Below are 16,656 nucleotides of genomic sequence, written 5' to 3'. Positions count from 1 at the left end.
ATGATAAATTAATATTAATATTCTTAGATACCAGATCCAAAGTAGTCTGACTGTAAACAGCCTACATCTCTCCTGGCTTCTATGGCCCTTTGAATGAATTTCTTCAGAAACTGACAGTCAGATGTTTCCAGCTTCCATCTGACTAGGAAGGTTATTGAACAAATTTAACAAGGAGAGGACTGTTTGCAGAAGGGACACATCACTCAGGATATACATATGCTCTGCCGCAAGAGGCTGCACACAGACACAAGGAATGTCATTTCCATACTGCCTGGGGTTGATAGAAAGCATAGGGTTTTGTGAAGAAATTACAAGGAAAAATTAAGAGGAAAACTTGGGGTCTTTCAAAGGGTTCTTCCTCAGGTGCTGTTCTGTTTCCTAGATATCCTTCTGCTCCTCTAGTCCTGGGAATGGCAACCAAAATACCTTGTGCCCCTGCGCTTGTGCAGGGTGTATTTATCCCAAATGCTTGGGACATGAAATGTCACACATCTTTGGAAAATTTATATAGACCTTACTGGTTGAAGATCCCCAATCTGAGAAATCAGAAATCCCCAATGCTCTAAAGTCCAAAACATAAAATGGCATGTTGGCATTGAAAAGTTTTGGGCTTGAGAGTGTTTCAGAGTTAGGACTTAGGGTTTAGAGATGCTGGTGCTGTATAAGATTAATAAGGCATGTTTTCTCCTGGGAAATTTTAGGTAAAACAGACCAAGAGACTGAACATCTTCCCTTAGGCCATTCAACTTGGAAGACACAAAAGAAGGTTGGTAAATCCTGGTAGTCCACACTACTGTCTTCACTTACCCATTTGGGATTGGAGCCAGCACATTAGGAAGTGGGACCATTTCACCATGGGGAGTACTTCCTGATGTGCCCCTCAGTAGGATTCTACCTCATATATTTGAGGACTCAATTTTTAAAGTGTTGGAACCCCTTGCAATGTGATAGACTCTGTGCTATGTTTTTTTTCCTCTTTTACTTCAAGTTTTTATTTTTTCAGATTATAATAACAATCATTTTCTTCTTTCCTTTCTTCCCCCCAACACCCCTCAACCTTCTTGTCTTCAAGATTTATGGCCTCTTTAATTTTTATTGTTATGTGTATGTGTATTCCTAATACATAAAGACAACCAGTCCAGTCTGTATGATACTTGTATGTAGATTTTCTCCCTTTCAGGCTAATGATTAAATACTCTATTTACAGGAGGTGTCACCATTACAGAGAGATTGTCACCACAACGTCTTTGCTAGTCAACCTGGGAGGTAAAACTTTGGAGATGAAAGGAATCTTAGACATCATTCAATTTAGCACTTCAGGAGAGGGGTGACTGAATCAAGGACTTCTTGGAACTATGCTAAATTGAGTCCAGAATATTCTGAGTTTCCTGCCATTGTTTCTTGTCTCCATTGATACTTAATGTCCTTTATTGATGTATTTGGTTACTCGTTTCTTTCTGGCTGTCTTGTTGACTTGTTTTACAAATGGGCTATATCTTTAGCTGCATACAATGGCAGAGTTGTGACTGATCTTGGATTCATTTTCTTCCAAATTGCTCTCTGGTGCCCTCAATTGGTAGTTAGCCACCAATGCAGACACGCTATCTGCCTTCATGTTAAGCCACAGCATTTTTGACTCCAGAGGAGATATTGGAAGATTATTAATCATATTACAGAAGATTTTTTTTTTTGCACAGGACAAATGGAACCAAGGGGTTTTTTGTGTCCACCTATTATTCTCCATTTCCTTACTCCAAACACATTTGCTTAAGATACATGAAGAAAAGTATTTGGCTTTTTCCATTTTCAAATATTTGTAACAGAGTATTTGGAAAGACTACTTAATTATCAAATCTAGATGCATTTCAGCTGCTGTAATATCTAGCATATACTTCTATAATTACCCATAAGTGAGATTAAGTATTTTATCTCTAATGATATAAAGAAACAGAGAATTATATAAGGACCAGAAATGGTGGGTAAGTGTTCTCTTTGTTTTGACAAATTTATATTGTGCATATGCTGTATGTCAGACAGCATTATAAGTGCCGAGAATATAGTACTGATAACAGGACACAAGAAACCCATATGCTTTTGTTTTTTATTTCAGTTTTTATTAAACATTACATGGACACAGTGTGCTACATAATATACCACAAAACCTTCCAGAAGGAGCCAGTGACCATTAGTACTTTCTTATCCTTCCAGAAAATGTCTTCTTAAACTGTATTCTCCAAGCCCTGGGACACATAGTAATTACTGAATCCAGAGATGTACCCATCCTTTCCCATTAAGTCCATTGATATAGAAATAGGGATATAGAAACAGGCATCCCTGCCCTGTATCTCCACTAGTGAACTTGTGGATGTATGTAGTGGCTACTCCAGGAATGAGCAAGCACACTCCCATGACACCAAATCCAGAGAGAATCTTTAACTAAATCTACATATGATTATGTAAATTAAACCCCCACATGAATGCAAACTTGTACAGCCACTATGGAAGTCAGTGTGGCAGTTGCTCAGAAAGATGGGAATTGATCTTCCCCAAGATCCAGCTATACCACTCTTGGCCATAGACCAAAAGGATGCTTCACTCTACCACAGGGTACTTGCTCAACTATGTTCATTGCTGCTCCATCCTTAATAGCCAGAAATTGGAAACAGCCTAGATGTCCCTCAAAAGAAAAAATAGATAAGAAAAATGTGACACATCTAAATAGTGGAGTATTACATAACCATTACAAAAATGAAATCACGAAATTTTCAGGTAAATGGATGAAACTAGAAAAATTCGTACTGAGTTAGTTAATCCAGATACAGAAAGATAAATATGGTATATATTTGCTTATATGTGAATAATAGCCATTAAGTAAATGATAAGCAAACTACAATTCTTAGACCCAGAAAGGTTATATGTAGGGGAGGAACTGGAGGAGGACACATGGGTCTCCCTGGGAGAGGGGCATGGAATAGCTCTTGTTGGTGGCTGGGGGTGGGGGTCTTGAGTGCGTTATTGATGTGATAAGACACATCCTAAAACTGGGTAGCACCGTTTCCATGGGTTTGGATCCTGAAGAGTAGAGAAAGAGAGCTGGGATACTTTAATTTTTTCTTTGCTCTTGATTATGCATATAATTTAACTGTTTCAAATTCCTGCTGTTTCGACTTCCCCAACTATAACCTGGAAATGTGAAGAAAAATAGAATTCTTCTCCTATAAGTTGTTTTTTGTCAGGTTATTTTTTTTTTTAATCAAGGCAACAGAGGAAAAACTAGGATGATAATATAGTTGTCTTCCAGTAGACAGTAGACAGACAAGCCATACCTTCTGCACAACATGAGTGTGCATAGCAGATCAGCTTCACATATCACACGGCTTAGAAATGAGCAAGTGAAACACTTTACTATTAATTTTTAATTTATATGTACAGGTTGTTTGCCTACAGGTATGTCTATGAACCATGTGTGTACACACCTGGTACCTGTGGAGGCCAGGAGAGGGTGCCAGATGTACTGGAACTGGAATTACAGATGATTGTGAACCACCACATGGGTGATGGGGATCAAACTCATGTCTTATGGAAGAGCAGTCAGTGTTTCTAACCACGGAGCCATCTCTCTAGTCCAAGAAATATATATTCTTGTTGACAAATTATTTGAAATAGCTTCCACTTTTGTTGACTTCAGTTATTTATTTACTTGTTTATTTTATGAAAGAAGTAATTAATTGGCTTATGACTTCAGAGGCTTAGAATTCATGATAACAAAGCCAAAGAACACCTGAGAGCTTTCATCTTGATGCACAGCTGGTGGATAGAGAGAGACCCCTAGGAAGCTTTTCAAATCAAAGCCAGACTCCAGTGACATATCTCATACAACAAACCACACCTCCCAATCCTTGCCAAACAACTTCACCACTTAGGGACCAACTATTCTAACATATGAGTCTATGGGGCCCATTTTCATTCAAATGTTCAAAAAAAAAAGCAAGTAAAGAAATAGAATCAATCAGCTCTTGATCATCTTGTATGGAAATATCAACAAATCTATTAACTCTTATTTCTTTTTAATAAAATTACTTTTCTATTATTTTCATTTCCCCAGATTACTTGTAGGTTTTATGGTGGAGGATTATGTGTTGCCTATTATGCATCTCTAATTATTATTGCCTGACAGAGAAAATAACTCATATTGAGTTAAAAATCATTCTTAATATGAAAAATTTCAAGAGTCAATTCATTTGGATCAACTCATCCTTTCCTAATGAGGTGAGTCTATAAAAAGTGTGAACACCCTTTGTCTCAGCCACCAACTCCTCAAGGCATTAACTGGAAGCCTGCTGGCTACCCTGAACAGGGAATCGTTTAGACATTCTTCTAGCCCCGCTTCTCCAATTTCAGTTGCCCAGACTTATCCCCAGCTCAGTAGCAGACCACCTATTATAGAGAGGGTCTGTGCAAATCCTGGTGGTGCACCTAGCTTTCCTCCCACCAGTGAACACTCTCAGCCACTTCCTTCTAGCCCATCCCTATCTTGATATTGTGGGATGACTCATCCCTAATAGGCTTGAGGGCCAGCCAGCCCAAACCAGTAAAAAAAGATACTTTCTGAGAGCCAGCCTGGGTCTGCCTAAGGGCCTTAGCAACAGTAGCTAAGACATGATCTGGAGATGACCTGGACCAATGAGAGGCAGCCATGTCACACCATCAGACCTTCCCCCAGGGTGGGGTGGAGGGTGTATAAGGCTTGTCTCTTCCTGAATAAACTGAACTTGTTGTTTCGACATTCTCCCAGAGTCTGTGTCGGTGACTCTGCGCCTACTTGGCCCCCTCCCACAAAGGGAACAACAGCACAGGACCCTGCCACATGTTATCTTTTATTTTCAAAAATATTTTCCTTATTAAAGATAGATTTTCTTTTCTTACATAATATATCCTGATTACAGGTTCCTATTCCTTTACTCCTTACCTCCTCTTCCATATGGATCCACTTCCTTTCTGTCTTTTGTTAAAAAATAATGAACAGTCTTCTAAGGGATAATAATAAAATAATATAAAATGTAATAAGATAACCAGAATTGAACAACACAAAGCCAGAAGGAAAAGAGCCTAAGAAAAGGCACGAGAGAACCACTTATTTGCACACTCAAGAATCTCATAAAAACACTAAACTGAAAGTCACAATATATATGCAAATGACCTGGTCCACACCAGTCCAGGCCCTGTGCATGTTGCCTCAGTCTCTGTAAGTTCATATGTGCATTGCTCATGTTGATTTAGAGGGCCTTGTTTTCTTGATTCCCCCAAGCCTCCATCTCTTACACTCTTTTTGTCTCCTCTTCCAAAGGTTTCCCAGAGCCCTGAGTGACTCTCAGCGGACTCTGCTCCATACACGACAGACCACTGTCCACTCGCCTGGCTGCACAAACTCGCATCCAACACAGCTCCTCTGATTGGTGAGTTACCCACTTTTTGGCTAGTGTAAAGGGTTTCCTGAATCCGTGAGAACGACTGTTGAGCGTCCGGCAGCTCACTGGTTATTCTTGGAAACGGGGGAACCCCTGACCACGGTCTTCACTGGCTATGGTCAGCCCCTATTGCAGGCCTAAATTTCTAGCCATCTCCCACATCTACAGCTTGAGATATTTCTCACAATTGAACCACCACCATCGGGTGTGTCTGGGCTGTGTGAGGACCACACGTTTTTTGCACTTGACAGAGCAGTTAGACGTTGGTAAGGATTCCCAGGGAATCCTTGCTTTACACAGTGGGGCCCCCCACTTCTCGGCTGATGAGCCAAGCCATTAAGTGGCCTGTGCCTGCGATCCGTCCTTGGCCTTGGGGACGCCTGGGGCCTTGACTCCAGATCACGTTTGTTTTTTAAATTTTTATTTTTCTGCCTCTCTGCTGCAGACATGGGAAATAAGGCTTCCAACCCAATCAGTCCTTCCTCTCCCTTAGGCTGTCTTCTTGAGGCTTTAAGACCTCTTACCTTAATGCCTTACTTAAAGATTCCTAAGCTTATCTGTCTTTGTACTAAGAAATGGCCCAAGTATGCTTTAGAAAATAATAAAAAATGGCTGCTGAGCAGCTCCTTGGATCCCGATATTTTACAGGAGTTATCTAATTTCTGCTAGCGAACAGACAAATGGAAAGAGTTGCCCTATGTTATTGGTTTCCTTTTTCTCAATGCTAAACCTTCTCTTCTGGATTCCTTCTCTCCTGCTCATGTGCTCCTAGCTATGCCTAAACCGGAAGATTCTCTGACTCCAGAATCTCTGACTCTAGATCTTGCTAATGAACCTCCACCTAGCTGACCTCCAGCTCCCACCCCTACTCCTAGGGCGTCTGTTCCTTCAGCTCCTCTTCCAGATTCTTCTTCCTCGGCAACAGCCATTTCCAGAGGCCCTGCTCTGGCTCCAACTTTCACTCCGCCTACTACATGCTCTCAAACTTCTAAAGTGCCTGATTCCAGCCATCCAAACCCATCCACTGTTCTCCCTTTGAGAGAGGTGGCTGGTGTGGACGGACTGATTAAGGTTTATGTCCCATTTTCTCTTGCAGAACTCTCTCAGATAGAAACTAAGCTGGGTTCTTATACTTCTAATTCTACTTTCTTTATTAAACAGTTTCAATATATAATTCAATCCTATAGTCTCACCTTTCATGATATATGCATGATACTTTCTATTAATTTACTTCCTGAGGAGCGCAGGCAGAGTATGGGAACAGGCTAGAACTCATACAGATGAAGTTCACCAGACTAACCCCTCACATCCTCCAGGAGCCGAGGCAGTTCCTGACCAGGAACCACACTGGGACTATAATACTCATCATGGATCTCTAGCCAGAGATAGGTTTATTACCTGTCTCCTGACAGGCCTCTGTAAGGCTGCCCTAAAACCAGTAAACTATGAGAAACTAAAAATGGTAATTCAGAATAAGAATGAAAATCTGTCTCACTTCTTAGACCGGCTTATCAAGGCTCTACTTCAGTTCACTAGCTTAGACCCAGAGAGCCCTGAGGGCAGGCAGCTCCTAATGACCCACTTTGTCTCACACATCTTCCCGACATTAGGGATAAACTTAAATGTTTAGAGAATGGCCCTCTGACCCCACAGGCAGATATGCTGATGATAGATAGCATTTAAGATGTACCATGAAAGGGATGAAAAAGCCCCCCCCCCCAAAAAAAAACACTATCAGATGCTGGCAAACACTGCCCGACCAGCTCCCCAAAAGCCATCTGGTCTCTGTTTCAAATGCGGGAATGAAGGCCATTAGGCCCCGGCTTGCACCACCGCCCCATGAAGGGCACCAACAAGGTCTTGTCCAAAATGTTACCAAAAGGGTCACTGGTCAGCTGACTGTCCTAATGTCCTAAGTGACATAGGAACGCCAGATGAAGACCACCGTCCAGCTGACTTTGTAGGCTTGGCTTACAGCGACGACTGATGCAGCCTGGTTTCTGCCCCGGCCACTCCCATCTCACACAGGGAACCTAGGATAATGATAAAAATAAATGGGCGCCCCATCTTGTTCCTTTTGGACACAGGAGCTACCTACTGTGTCCTGAAAGAGTTTTGGGGGCCTACTTCTCCTTGTCTCCCTATTGTTGGCGTTGGGGGACAGCCTTATCTACCTCACCAGACAACACCACTCAACTTCATTTTCAGAGGTATCCCTCTCACACACACATTCTTAGTGGTGCCCAGCTTCCCTGTACCTTTAATGGGAAGCGATCTTCTAGCTAAGGTAGGAGCGTCCATTTCTTTTGCTCCACACATTCGCCTCATCCCAGACGCGCCAGCAGCTCCTCTTCTTCTCCTAGCCACTCACTCTACTGACTCTAACAATTCTTTTCCTTTGCCAGCCTCTCAGGTAGACCCAAAAGTCTGGGATACCCAAAACCCTTCTATTGCTAGACACCACCAGCCTATTATTATCCAGCTACAAAACCCTGCCAGATATATCACCCAAGCTCAGTACCCTCTCTCACTCCAGAGTCTAAGGAGACTTAAGCCTATCGTTTCTGACCTTCTCAGGAAAAACTGCTCTGCCCAACCTCTTCACCTTTTAACACCCCCGTACTTACAATTAAAAAGTCTAGTGAAACCTACTGCCTGATTCAAAACCTCCAGCTCATTAACTCTGCAATGGTCCCCCTCCACCCTGTAATTCCTAACCCTTATACTCTCCTATCCACTATCCCTTCCGGAACCTCTCAATTCTCTGTTCTAGATCTCAAAGACGCTTTCTTTTCTATCCCTCTCATTGCTCAGTCTCAGAACATCTTTGCTTTTACCTACACTGACCCTGACACTCACCTGTCCACACAACTGACCTGGACTCTTCTGCCACAGGGATTCAGAGATAGTCCACACCTATTTGGTAAGGCTCTGGCCTCTGACCTGCTTTCTCCGTCTCTCCCTGACTCTAAACATTATGCAGATGATACTTTACTCTGTAGTCAATCCTTACAGGTTAGGCAAACTAACACCTCTGCTCTCCTAAATTTCTTATCCAGCTGAGGTTACAGGGTATCTCCTTCTAAAGTTCAGCTGTCAACTCCCCAGGTCACCTATTTGGGTCTAACTATTACTCCAACCCATAAAGTTATTACTGTCGACAGGAAGCATCTAATCCAGTCTCTTACAGTCCCTTCTACTAAACAGGAGATTCAGTCTTTCCTAGGAATAGCTGGCTTCCTACGGTCGTGGGTTCCGTCTTTTTCTCTCCTTGCTTGCCCCTTATGCGAGGCAGCTCAGGGCTTGCCACATGAGCTCCTCCTCCATCCTGTCACTAAACCTTTTCAGAGGCTTCCAACAGGTTCTTCTTCAGGCCCCAGCACTTCATCTTCCAGACTTAACCCGTCCCTTCTCCCTCTACGCAACAGAGAAAGAGGGATTTGCCTTGGGAACACTAGGGCATCAGCTGGGACCCTCCTTTGCACCTGTAGCCTATCTGTCAAAGAAGTTAGACCTTACCAGTCAGGGCTGGGCACCATGCATCCATGCCCTAGCAGCTACAGCGCTCCTTATTTGGGAATCAAAGAAGCTAAGCTTTGGGTCATCCATTACTGTCTTGTCTCACCATAATCTGTCCCATCTCTTGACTTATAATGGCTTACAAACTTTACCTCCTTTCCAGGTTCTTTCTCTCCAGGTGGCATTACTAGAGGATGCCACACTTACTTTCCAGACTTGTGCACCTCTTAATATTTCAAACCTCCTCCCACAACCTAATGCTGACTATTCTCCTTCTCATTCCTGCACTGAAACCTTAGAGGAACTGTTACTTCACCCTTCACACATACAGGAGGGCACATTGCCTCAGGCTACTTATACCTGGTACACAGATGGCAGCTCCTTTTTATATGAAGGGACCCGTAAAGCAGGTTATGCCATAGTGTCAGATACTAAGATAATAGAGGCACAGGTATTACCCCCCCACACCACTAACCAACAGGCTGAGCTGATAGCTCTCACCCGTGCCCTTCAATTGGCACAGGGACAATCTCTAAATGTTTACACAGACTCCAAATATGCTTTTCTTATCCTTCTGTCCCACACTGCTATTTGGAGGGAGCGTGGCCTTCTCACAGCAAAAGGGGGATCCATATCTAACTCAGGCCAAATAATGGCCATGCTGGAGGCTTCCCACCTCCCCAAGGCTATAGGACTTGTCCACTGCCAGTCTCATCAGACCGATAGCTCTATCATCTCTAGGGGAAACAACCGAGCTGACCAGGCAGCCAGAACAGCAGCCCTCCAGGGCCAAGTCTCACCTCACCCACCACAGGGAATCCATATAGTAAAGCCTACACCCTCATAGGGAACTCCTGACACTAGGCAAATTCTCTCCTATCTACACCAGCTCTTTCATCCTAATAATCTTGCTCTGTCTCAAATCATAAAGACCCACCTGCAGCCCACCTCTGAGGACTTACAGTTCTTAAAAACTATTACTGCCTCTTGTGAGATCTGCCAAAAAACAGATCCCAATACTAAGTACAGGAGTCAGCCTTTTCCCACCCACAAGGCTAGAGGTTCCCTTCCAGGGACTGACTGGCAGCTTGATTTTACCCATATGCCCACTGTCAGGAAAGTCAAATATCTCCTCGTGATGGTAGACTCATTTTCAAATTGGGTGGAGGCATATCGGGTTTCTAATAAGTGGGCTCAGACAGTTACAGATCTCCTTCTCCGAGAAATCATTTGGGTTCCTGCTTCTCTTCAGTCTGACAATGGCCCGGAGTTCACCTTGCAGATGTCTCAGACACTAGCTAAGGCTCTTAATATCCCTTGGCATTTTCATATCTCATGCCATCCTCAATCCTTAAGGAAAGGTGGAGTGTACCAACTGGTGTTAGGGACCAAGATTTCAGGAACCAAACATGAACCATGAAAAGTACTAGCTAAGCCAGAGAACAAGTCATAAGCCCACTGCCCTTCCCCAGAGCAGTAACACCTGTTTACTAACTGGAGGCTCCCAAAGATAAGAACATTCCACAGTCAGGTGCCATGGCAACCGAATGTAAAGAGCATTCCATGGTCAGGTAGCCTAGCAACAGAACAAATGGCCCCTGACCAGTGACCTTAGCTGACATCTTGCAGTTGCATGACCTGCATGTCTCCCACGTTCTGCATGCCTTCCACATCTCTTCCCCTTCCCCCCTTCTTACCCCCTCCCCTCCTATGCTATATAAGCCTTGCAAAGATAAATAAATATTGCAGCTTGATCAGAATCTTGTCTTGCTGTCAGTCTCTCATGTCCCTGTCTCTCATTCGCTCCCACAGGTGGGTCATCCCTGTTGAAACCCCGCTGGCCGGGGCAAACCGGTCTTTAAAAACCATTCTTACTAAGATATCACAGGAACTTCACCTCGACTGGGTAAGATTATTGCCTCTAGCTCTTCTCAGGCTCTTTCTAAAAAGCTTCTTTTAATTTCTCCATTTGAACTAATGTATGGAAGGCCAGTTCTAACACCAGGTCTTTTATCCAACCTTCCAACTGTTCCAGATAGCCTGTTAACTCCTCTCTTATGCCACCTAAGGTCTATTCTTTGGAGCTACACAGACTGGTCATCACCCCAGCCATGTGACAATCATTGTCCACCTCCAATCCACATCAGGGACCAGGTTCTTCTCTTTCTTCCAGGCCAGCACCCTTTACCCCTTTCCCCTAAATGGCAGGGACCCTTCAAGGTAATTCTTGTGACTCCAACAGCCGCTAAACTCGAGGGCTCTCCTCACTGGGTCCACCTGTCTCATCTAAAACCTTTTATCTCACCTTCATCCCAGAAAAAATCTCTCCTCATATACAGTAAAACAAACAGGGTCTTGCACTCTCAAGCTCCAGAGGACATCAGGATCCACTGCTTTGTCACCAATTCCAGAGGAATAAGGTATCCCTATAGTTAGAGTTTTCCTGCCTGGCCCACAGTCAAGACAAATCTCTCTTACTCGCCAGTCCCACAGTCACGCAGACTGAACCAAGTAAGCACACAGAGACTTATATTGCTTACAAACTGTATGGCCATGGCAGGTTTCTTGTTATCTACTTCTTTTATCTTAATTTAACCCATTTCTATTAATCTATACTTTGCCATGTGGCTTGTGGCTTACCGGTATCTTTACATGTCACTTGTCATGGCAGCGGCTGGAAGTGTCTCTCTCAGCCTTCCACTTCCCATAATTCTCCTCCTCCTTGTCCTGCCTACCCTATCCTTCCTGCCTGGCTACTGGCCAATCAGCACTTTATTTTACCCAATCAGAGCAATACATTTGACCTACAGAACATCCCACAGCATATCAACCCTTCCTTTCCCAACTAGGGCCACACAGAGCCGGAGGAAAAAGGACCATCAAAATATCCAGGCTGTAAGGATATAACAGTCTATCACTGTTCAATACTCAGCAACTGATCACCTGTGTTTCCTAAATGCTAAACTAATAAAACAAACAGGTGCCTTAAATAAACTACCTCTAATAAGGCTTGTCTCAGGTAAAAATTAAGCAGAGTACTAAAACACCATAATAATCATTAATTTTTATCACAGCCACCTTTTTAACATGTCTCTATCTGGACAGGCCAGATCTACCTCAGATAAATGTCAACTCCAAAAATAAAATAATAATGATTCTTTTCTCTAAGCTTTTTATGTCACCAGTATCTTGTCAGACAGAAGGTTCCCAGCCACACCATGAAGGATGGACAGTTGCAGGACAAGGGATGACAGAACTTCATCCCAGGACTTCAGGAGGCAGCCTCCCCCATTTCCCCCAAGAGCCAACCACCCACACCACTCAGCCTGAAGCATTCGTTGAGAGAAATGGCACCCCATACCCACTGATCCACATTTTTTTTCCTTTTTTTTTTTTAAAGAGAAAAAATAAGTCAGGGATGATATGAAGTCACAACATGCCCACATGGTTGGGCATGTCCAGTGGACCTAGACACTTCCGCCTAGTTATTTCCGGTTCAAAATAGCCATTTCCGGGTCAAAACATCTTGCATGACTAGGACTCTGTGGCTTTGCATGGTTGTGTAAAGCACATGCAGCCATGTGATCTACGCACATGTGTGGAGGAGCCACATGACTTCCTGTACACATGCGCAATCCACCCTTTATAAGCTGGCACCATTTTGCTCTGGCTTCACCTTTCCCTCTTGACTACTTGTGTTTTCCACAGGCCTGTTCACGTCTGTCTCTTTCTCTCCTATCTTAATAAAAACTCTTCTGTGGATTGTCGTGTTTCAGACGTTTCCCCGCAGGGTAAGAGTGCTGCCAAATAACTAACACTAAGGGAAGGTAAGGTATTTGATGGAGATATCCCAGTTAGGGCTGAGTGTTACAAAGTCTCTAACTCTCCTTATAATGTCTGGCTGTTGGTCTTGTATTTGTTCCCATCTGCTACAGGAAGATGCTTCTCTGATAATGCCTGAGCAAGACACTGATTGACAAGTATAGCAGAACATTTTCTGGAGTAATTTTATTGCTACTTGAAAAAAAAATTTTTAAGACCAGTAATATTTGGTTTTACTCTCGGTCCCTAGGCTATCTAATTTAAGGTTCTTGGTCAAGCAAGAAGTGTTAGATATGGGTTCCATGTCATGGAGTGGGCTTTAAATCAAAGCAAATGTTGGCTGGTTGCTCCAACAATATTTATGCCATCATTGCTCTGGAATATCTTGCAGGCAGGGCAGTGTAGCTGGGTTGGTTTACTTTTCTCTTTTTGTAAGCATGCAAGTACCTACCTCCCTGGACCAAAGATGCTAGAACATAGGGGTGAAAGCTCTATGTAGGCATTAGCTCAACATTTCTATGCTCAATGACCTGGGTGGATATTGTCTTTAGCAATGGGGCCTTGCCTTCAGTTTGTGGAGAGCAACCTATTGTCTTGGCAACAGCCTGGGTTGTTTGGGGGATTCCCATGGGACTCATTTGGCCAACAACTCTATTAGACATAACCCAATCCCAGTACTGGCAGCTTCATTTGGTGACAAGAGATGGCCAGTTTGGGCTCTGTTGCTTCTATTATTTGGTGAATTCATTTAGAACATTTTCATATATTTTAGGAAGCTTCTACTGTATTAGGTGTCTTGGGGTCTTTATTACTGTGAAGAGACACCATCACCACAGCAGTTCTTATAGAGGAAAACATTTAATTGGGGCTGGCTTATGGTTCAGAGGTTTAGTTCATTATAATCATGCTGGGAAACATGCTGAAAAGCATAGCAGCATGTAGGTAGACATGATATTGGAGAGGTAGCTGAGGGTTTTACATCTGGATCTGCAGGTGGTAGGAAGAGAGAGTGAGCCACTAGGCCTGGCTTGAGCTTCTGAAACCTCAAACCCCCTTCCCCCAGGCCACAACTTTTCCAACAAGGCCATACCTCCAATGATGCCACTCCTTATGAGTCTATGGGGGTCATTTTTGTTTTGTTTTGTGTTTTGGTTGGGAGACTTTTAATGACTGCTTTAATATACTAGATGTTACAAGTCTGTTCAAATTGCTTATCTGATATTGATTTAACTTTGGTAAGTTGTTGTTGGTTTTTTACTCTTTTGGGGGGTTCTGCCACCCAGCTCCCAAATACATCACACACAGAGGCTTATTCTTAATTATGAATGCCCAGCCTTAGCTTGGCTTAGTTTCTATCCAGCTTTTCTCTACTTTAGATTGTCATGTCTACCTTTTGCCTCTGGGCTTTTCCCATTCACTTACTTCTGTAAATCTTACTCTTACTCCATTGCTGGTTTTGTAGCTAGGTGGCTGGTCCCTGAAGTCCTCCTCCTTCTCCGGCTGATAGGTTTTTTTTTTCTCCTCCCACTTTTCTCCTTCTGTATAATCTCTCTGCTCGCCAGCTCCACCTATCCTTTCTCCTGCCTTGCTATTGGTCGGTTCTTTATTAGACTACACAGGCACAGTAACACAGCTTCACAGAGTTAAACAAACGCATCATAAACAAACAAACAACAATAAAAAACCACACCTTAAAATAATATCCCACTCCATTTCTTTTAGATTTTCCAATTTTGTGGAATACAGGTTTTTGAAATGTGTCCTTATGATTCTTTGGATTTCCTAGGTGTCTGTTGTTATGTCCTCCTTTTCTTTGCTGATTTTGTTAATTTGGATATTCCCTATCTACATTTTAGTTAATCTGGATAAGGGCTTGTCAACCTTATTAATTTTTATCAAAGAACCAATTCTTGCTTTTGCTGATTCTTTGTCTTTCTTTTCTATTTGTAGATTTCAGCTTATTTCTTGCTATCTATTTTTCAGTGTGATTTCTCTTTCTTCTCCTCCTTCTTCTCTTTCTTCTCCTCCTTCTTTTTCTCCTCCTCTTCTTACTTCTTCTCCCTCCTCCTCCTTCTTTTTCTTTTTTCCTAGAGTTTTCAGGTGTGCCCTTAAGTTGAGATCTCTTCAATTTTTTTTTTTTTAATGTAGGCACTTAGTGCTATGAATCTCTGTTGTGTACCATAAGTTTGGGAATGTGTGTTTATTTTCATTCAATTCTGGAAATCTTTAATTTCTATCTCTACATTTTTTTTTTCATTCAGTAGTGCATTTTTCAGTTTCATTGAGTTTGTACACTTTCTGTTGTTTCTGTTATTGTTGACATCCAGCTTTAATCCATGGTGGTCAGATAGGATGCAGACTATTATTTGGATTTTCTTGTATCTGTTGAGAATTGCTTTCTGTCTGAGTATGTAATCAGTTTTGAAGAAGGTTCCATGAGATGCTTTTGTGTTTGGGCAAAATGTTCTGTAAAATCTGTTAAGTACATGTGGTTTATAATGTCTGTTAGCTCTAACATCTGTTTAGGTTTTGTCTGGGTGACCTGTCCATTGGTGAGAGCATGGTATTGTATATCCCATTATCAATGTGTAAGAGGGTCATGTGATTTAAACTGTAGTTGTGTGTCTTTTATTAACTTGGCTAGCCTTGTGTGTTTGGTGCATAAATGTAAGAATTCCAATGTCCTCTTGGTGGAATTTCCCTTTGATGAGATTATAATGTTCTTCCCTATCTCTTCTGATTAGTTTTGGTTTAAAGTCTGTTTTGTTGGACACTAAAGTGCTTATGCCAGCTTGCTTCCGAGGTTCATTTGCTCCAGGTGATATCTGTCCTTGATGGTAAGGTGTGTTTCTCCGATGCAGAAGAAAAATGGATCCTATTTTCTTATCCATTTTCCTAATCTATGTCTTTTTATTGATGTTGAGTATTATCATTGAGCAGTGTTTGTTGATTACTGTTATTAGTTGTTGCGGTGTATGTGTGTGTGTTTCCCTGAATTGTTGTATAGGAATATTTATTTCTTGTATTTTCTTGAGTGTCGTTAATCTTCTCAGGTTAAATTTTTTTCTAGTTCTTTCTGTGGGGCTAGATTTGTAGACTGATGCTGTTTAGTTTTTTTGTTTTGTTTTGTTTTTCCCCTCTCAAACGTCTTTTTTTCTCCACCTACTGTGACTGACAGCTTTTCTGAGTATAGTAGGCTCTTCCGACTTTAGGTGCTGCGGGCCGCAGGAATGTTTCATAAGAACTCAGCTGGTTATGGCAAAGTCACTACCTGGAGGAATCAGGGAATTCCTCCAGAGGAAGCCAAATCCCAAGGAGTTTTTGGTGTTACTTGGCTTGTTATATATCAGCTGTATTCTGTTAGGAAAATCATGTGTGCCTTCATAGTTTTCCCAATTGACTTTTCCCCTAGAAGGGCTAACAGTGTGGACTGATCACTCTCTGGACATAGACATTCCAGGAATTTGGAGAACAGCCTCAGGAAAGGCTTTCTCTGGAATCAGATCTCTCCCTTAGCCACTCTCAAGGACTACAGGAAGCACCACCCAGGTGGGCGCCCAACTTCTGAGGACTAACAATAGCATCCCATGTGCAAGTCTCCTGACTTAAATTCCACAAGGAGACACCACCCAGGTGGGCGCCCAACTTTCAAGGACTAAAGGTGATAGCAGCCCACATACAAGTCTCCTGAATTAAGGTAAATTCCACAGGGGGCCACTGCCTAGGTCAGGTGGACATTAAATAATACCTATATACATTTTAGTTCAGATCCTCCCTTTATATACTATGACTTCCAGAGCACAGGATGGAGAAGAGAAAAGAGAGTGGAAGAACTAGATGGGTAAGA

The 16,656-nt window shown here is 42.5% G+C and overlaps 1 long non-coding RNA gene across 1 annotated transcript; it reads left to right on the top strand.

The window, feature by feature from the left end:
- The first annotated feature begins 1,211 nt into the window (after window positions 1-1,211).
- Window positions 1,212-10,824, top strand: LOC118595701. The gene is made up of 4 exons (XR_004946543.1): window positions 1,212-1,266; window positions 4,106-4,269; window positions 5,348-5,456; window positions 10,800-10,824. It is a non-coding gene; the product is annotated as an uncharacterized LOC118595701 (long non-coding RNA).
- Window positions 10,825-16,656: the final 5,832 nt, after the last annotated feature.

Source organism: Onychomys torridus, chromosome 14 (genome assembly GCF_903995425.1).
Source record: "Onychomys torridus chromosome 14, mOncTor1.1, whole genome shotgun sequence".
Taxonomy (NCBI): Eukaryota; Metazoa; Chordata; class Mammalia; order Rodentia; family Cricetidae; genus Onychomys; species Onychomys torridus.
Note: the sequence above shows the minus strand (reverse complement) of the source record. Positions and strands in the feature narration are given on the sequence as shown.